The 6000-nt window shown below is 60.4% G+C and overlaps 1 long non-coding RNA gene across 1 annotated transcript; it reads left to right on the forward strand.

Moving 5' to 3' along the window:
- Nucleotides 1-63: 63 nt before the first annotated feature.
- LOC132322758 (uncharacterized) lies at nt 64-4893 on the forward strand. The gene is made up of 4 exons (XR_009485176.1): nt 64-195; nt 1264-1401; nt 2316-2457; nt 4770-4893. It is a non-coding gene; the product is annotated as an uncharacterized LOC132322758 (long non-coding RNA).
- Nucleotides 4894-6000: the final 1107 nt, after the last annotated feature.

Below are 6000 nucleotides of genomic sequence, written 5' to 3' on the forward strand. Positions count from 1 at the left end.
GTGACCCCAGTTCCCCGCAGGGAGCCGGGGCTGCCCCTCCCCCCCAGCCCCGCCCCCCACGGCGGGGGTCACGGCGGGGTCACGGCTGCTCCTGCAGGGGGCGCTGTCGCTGCAGGATCAGCCAATCACCTGCCGAGCCTGGAGCGGGGGCGCTGGGCGTGGCCGTTAGCTCCGCCCACATCCTGCGCCTGCGCCGTGAGCCGCGCCTCATACTGGGAGGGGATCGGGGGCAACTGGTTTAGACTGGGAGGGACTGGGAGGGGGATGGGGGGTAACTGGTTTATGCTGGGAGGGACTGGGAGGGGATCGGGGGCAACTGGTTTATACTGGGAGAGACTGGGAGGGACTGGGAGGGGATTGGGGGCAACTGGTTTATACTGGGAGAGACTGGGAGGGACTGGGAGGGGATTGGGGGCAACTGGTTTATACTGGGAGAGACTGGGAGGGACTGGGAGGGGATTGGGGGGCAACTGGTTTAGACTGGGAGAGACTGGGAGGGACTGGGAGGGGATTGGGGGCAACTGGTTTAGACTGGGAGGGGATCGGGGGCAACTGGTTCATACTGGGAGGGACTGGGAGGGGTTATAAATGGTTACTGGTTCATACTGGGAGGGACTGCGAGGGGATGGGGGGTAACTGGTTTATACTGGGAGGGACTGGGAGGGGATGGGGGGTAACTGGTTTATACTGGGAGAGACTGGGAGGGGATGGGGGTAACTGGTTTATACTGGGAGGGACTGGGAGGGGATCGGGGGCAACTGGTTTATACTGGGAGGGACTGGGAGGGGATTGGGAGCAACTGGTTTAGACTGGGAGGGGATCGGGGGCAACTGGTTTAGACTGGGAGGGACTGGGAGGGACTGGGAGGGGTTATAAATGGTTACTGGTTTATACTGGGATAGACTGGGAGGGACTGGGAGGGGATTGGGGGCAACTGGTTTATACTGGTTTATACTGGGAGGGACTGGGAGGGTGGGAAACAGTTACTGGTTTATACTGGGACATACTGGGAATGCACTTAGAAGTCACTGGGAGTGACTGGGAGTGAACTGGGAGGTAGCGGGGGTTGAACTGGTTTGTACTGGTTTGTACTGGTGCAGACGCCCCCTGGTGACAGTGGGGGGGTCCCTGAGGCCTAACTGGTTTATACTGGGACATACTGGGAACAGGTTTAGAAACCACTGGGAGTGACTGGGAGTGAACTGGGAGGTAGCTGGGGTCGAACTGGTCCGTACTGGTTTGTACTGGTTTGTACTGGTGCAGACGCCCCCCTGGTGAGCGCGGGCCCCTCCCCCGTGCTGGTTCCGGAAGGTTCCGAGGCCGTCCTGGGGCTCTCGGTCAGCGCCCATCCCCCCCCCGAGGGCTGCGCCTGGAGCGTGCGGGGGAGGGGCATCAGCCCCGGTACTGGGGGGACTGGGAGGGACTGGGGGGAACTGGGAGGGACTGGGGGGAACTGGGGGGGACTGGGGGGGACTGGGAGGGGACTGGGATGGGACTGGGGGGAACTGGGGGGAACTGGGAGGGACTGGGGGGAACTGGGATGGACTGGGATGGACTGGGAGGGACTGGGGGAGACTGGGAGGGGACTGGGATGGGACTGGGGGGAACTGGGGGGAACTGGGAGGGACTGGGAGGGAACTGGGGGGGACTGGGATGGACTGGGGGGAACTGGGATATACTGGGAGGAAACTGGGAGGGACTGGGGGAGACTGGGAGGGACTGGGATGCGACTGGGGGGAACTGGGGGGGACTGGGAGGGACTGGGATGGGACTGGGGGGAACTGGGGGGGACTGGGAGGGACTGGGAGGGACTGGGAGGGACTGGGGGAGACTGGGATGGAACTGGGAGGGACTGGAGAGACTGGGATGGGACTGGGAGGGGACTGGGAGGGACTGGGATGGACTGGGACCCCTGGGAGGGAACTGGGGGGGACTGGGAGGGACTGGGAGGGACTGGGAGGGCAGTGGGAGCACTGGGACGGCCTTGGAGCGTTACTGGGAGCACTGGGAAGGTTCCTGGGAGCACTGGGAGGTTACTGGGAGCACTGGGAAGGTTTCAGGGCCTTACTGGGAGGTTACTGGGAGCACTGGGAAGGTTCCAGGGCCTTACTGGGAGCACTGGGAGGTTACTGGGAGCACTGGGAAGGTTCCTGGGAGCACTGGGAGGTTACTGGGAGCACTGGGAAGGTTTCAGGGCCTTACTGGGAGGTTACTGGGAGCACTGGGAAGGTTCCAGGGCCGCACTGGGAGCGCCCCAGGTTCTCCGGGGGGCGTGGCCTCTCCTGACCCCTCCCCCTTCGTGGCCCCGCCCCCAGAGGGCTCCCCGCGCTTCCGGCTGTCGCCAGGGGGCGCTCTCGTCATCGCCAACGTCACTCGCGCCGACAGCGCCCCCCTACCGGGTGTGGTGCCGCAACGCCGAGGGCGGGGCCGGCGCTGACGTCACGCTGCTGGTCCAGGGTCCGGGCCCCGCCAAAACCACCCGGAAGGAGCCCAAAACTGTCCCAAAATTATCCCAAAGTTATCCCCAAAACCGCCCGGAATGAGCCCAAAATTGTCCCAAAATTGTCCCAAAATTATCCCAAAGTTATCCCCAAAACCACCCGGAACGAGCCCAAAACTGTCCCAGAATCACCCCCAAAACCGCCCGGAATGAGCCCAAAACTGTCCCAAAATTGTCCCAAAATTATCCCAAAGTTATCCCCAAAACCACCCGGAACGAGCCCAAAACTGTCCCAGAATCACCCCCAAAACCGCCCGGAATGAGCCCAAAACTGTCCCAAAATTATCCCAAAATTATCCCCGAATTCACCCGGAATGAGCTCAATCTTGTCCCAGAATCACCCCCAAAACCACTCGGAATGAGCCCAAAACTGTCCCAGAATCACCCCCAAAACCGCCCGGAATTAACCCAAAACTGTCCCAAAATTATCCCCCAAAACCACCCGGAATGAGCCCAAAATTGTCCCAGAATTATCCCCAAATTCACCCGGAACAGACCCAAAATTATCCCAGAATCACCCCCGAATTCACCCGGAAGGAGCCCAAAATTATCCCAGAATCACCCCCAAAACCGCCCGGAATGAGCCCAAAATTGTCCCAGAATTATCCCCGAATTCACCCGGAATGAGCCCAAAATTGTCCCGGAATCACCCCCAAAACCACTCGGAATGAGCCCAAAATTGTCCCAAAATTATCCCCAAAATTCACCCGGAATGAGCCCAAAATTGTCCCAGAATTATCCCAAAATTATCCCCGAATTCACACGGAATGAGCCCAAAATTGTCCCAAAATTGTCCCGGAATCACCCCCAAAACCACTCGGAATGAGCCCAATCTTGTCCCAGAATCACCCCCAAAACCACCCGGAATGAGCCCAAAATTGTCCCAGAATCACCCCCAAAACCGCCCGGAATGAGCCCAAAATTGTCCCAGAATCACCCCCAAAACCACCCGGAATTAACCAAAACTGTCCCAAAATTATCCCCGAAATCACCCGGAATGAGCCCAAAATTGTCCCAAAATTATCCCCGAAATCACCCGGAACGGACCCAAAATTGACCCAAAATTGTCCCAAAATTATCCCTGAAATTCACCCGGAATGGACCCAAAATTACCCCAAATCATCCCCAAAATCACCCGGAATGAGCCCAAAATTGTCCCAGAATTATCCCTGAACTCACCCAAAATTATCCCAAAATTATCCCAAAATTATCCCCGAACTCACCCAGAATTAACCCAAAATTATCCCAAAATTGCCACTGAAATTCACACCGGAATTGACCCAAAATTATCCCAAAATCACCCCCAAATTCCCCCGGAATGGACCCAAAAATAACTCAAAAATATCCCCAAATTATCCCAAAATCGCCCCCAAATTCACCTGGATTGAACCCAAAATTATCCCAAAATTACCCCAAAACCACCTGGATTGAACCCAAAATTTGCCCGGAGTGACCCCAAAATGACCCCTGAGATTGACCCGGAGTGACCCCAAAATGACCCCAAAATCACCGGGAATGAACCCAAAAAAATCCCCGAAATTCACCGGGGACCCCCCAAAATCCCCCCCAGGACCCCCCAAATCCCCCCGGGGACCCCCAAAATTCCCCCAAATCCCCCCCAGTCCTCCCCAGGACCCCCCCAAATCCCCCCCAACTCCCCCCAGGGATCCCCAAATCCCCCCAGGACCCCCCAAATCCCCCCCAACTCGCTCCAGGACCCCCCCAAATCCTCCCCAAATTCCCCTAATTTCCCCCCAAGACCCCCCAACTCCCCCCCAGGACCCCCCAAATCCCCCCAGGACCCCCCAAATCCTCCCCAAATTCCTCTAAATCCCCCCCAGGACCTCCCAACTCCCCCCAGGACCCCCCAAATCCCCCCCTGGACCCCCCAAATCCCCCCCAACTCGCTCCAGGACCCCCCAAATCCTCCCCAAATTCCCCTAATTTCCCCCCAAGACCCCCCCAACTCCCCCCCAGGACCCCCCAAATCCCCCCAGGACCCCCCAAATCCTCCCCAAATTCCCCTAATTTCCCCCTGAGACCCCCCAAATCCCCCCTGGGACCCCCCAAATGCCCCCAGGACCCCCCCAACCCCCCCCCAGGACCCCCCAAATCCCCCCCAACTCCCCCCTGGGCCCCCCAACTCTCCCCAGGACCCCCCAAATCCTCCCCAAATTCCCCTAAATCCCCCCCAGGACCTCCCAAATCCCCCCAGGACCCCCCAAATTCCCCCAGATCCCCCCTGACCCCCCCCCTTTTGCCCCCCCAGTGCCCCCCAGCATCGTCCGCGCCCCCCGACCCGGTGGTGGTGGACGAGGGGGGGGAGGGGCAGCTGCTGTGCGAGGCCCAGGGCAGCCCCCTCCCCCCGGGGAGCGTCCGCTGGGCGCGGCTGGTGAGGGGGAGGGGCGCGGGGGGTCCGGGGGGGGATTTGGGGGGTCCTGGGGGGGGGTTCAGGGGGATTTGGGGGAGATTTGGGCGAGTTTGGGGGGGATCTGGGGGGATTTGGGGGTCCTGGGGAGGATTTGGGGGGTCCCGGGGAGAACTGGGGGGTCCTGGGGGAGGGTTCAGGGGGATTTAGGTGAGATTTGGGCAAGTTAGGGGGGATTTGGGGGGTCCTGGGGGGGATTTGGGGGTCCTGAGGGGATTTGGGGGGGTTCAAGAGGATTTAGGGGAGATTTGGGCAAGTTAGGGGGGATTTGGGGGGTCCTGGGGAGGATTTGGGGGGTCCCGGGGAGAATTGGGGGGTCCTGGGGGGGGTTCAGGGGGATTTGGGGGAGATTTGGGCAAGTTTGGGGGGTCTCAGGGGGATTTGGGGGGTCCTGGGGGGAGTTGGGGGGTCCTGTGGGGGGGGTTCAGGGGGATTTAGGGGAGATTTGGGGGAGATTTGGGCAAATTTGGGGGGGTCCTGGGGAGGATTTGGGGGGTCCTGGGGGGAATCTGGGGGGATTTGGGGGGTTCAGGGGGATTTAGAGGAGATTTGGGCAAGTTTGGGGGGGGGATTTGGGGGGGTTTAGGGGGTCCTAGGGGGTATTTTAGGGGTCCTGGGGAGGATTTGGGGGGTCCCGGGGGGATTTGGGGGGTCCTGGGGGGACTTTGTGGGGTCCTGGGGGGGTTTCAGGGGGATTTGGGGGAGATTTGGGCAAGTTTGGGGAGGATTTAGGGGGTCCTGGGGGGGAATTGGGGGGGTCCAGAGGGGTCTTAGGGGGATTTGGGGGGTCCTGGGGGGAATTGGGGGGGTCCTGGGGGGGTTCAGGGGGATTTGGGGGAGATTTGGGCAAGTTTGGGGGGGGATTTGGGGGGGGTCCTGGGGGGGATCTGGGGGGGTTTACAGGGGGATTTGGGGGAGATTTGGGCAAGGTTTGGGGGGTCCCGGGAGGATCTGGGGGTCCTGGGGAGAATTTGGGGGGGGTCCTGGGGGGATTTTGGGGGGTTCTGGGGGGGATCTGGGGGATGTAGGGGAGATTTGGGCAAGTTTGGGTTATTTTGGGGGGATTTAGGGG

The sequence above is a fragment of the Haemorhous mexicanus genome (genome assembly GCF_027477595.1).
Source record: "Haemorhous mexicanus isolate bHaeMex1 chromosome 39 unlocalized genomic scaffold, bHaeMex1.pri SUPER_39_unloc_2, whole genome shotgun sequence".
Lineage (NCBI taxonomy): Eukaryota > Metazoa > Chordata > Aves > Passeriformes > Fringillidae > Haemorhous > Haemorhous mexicanus.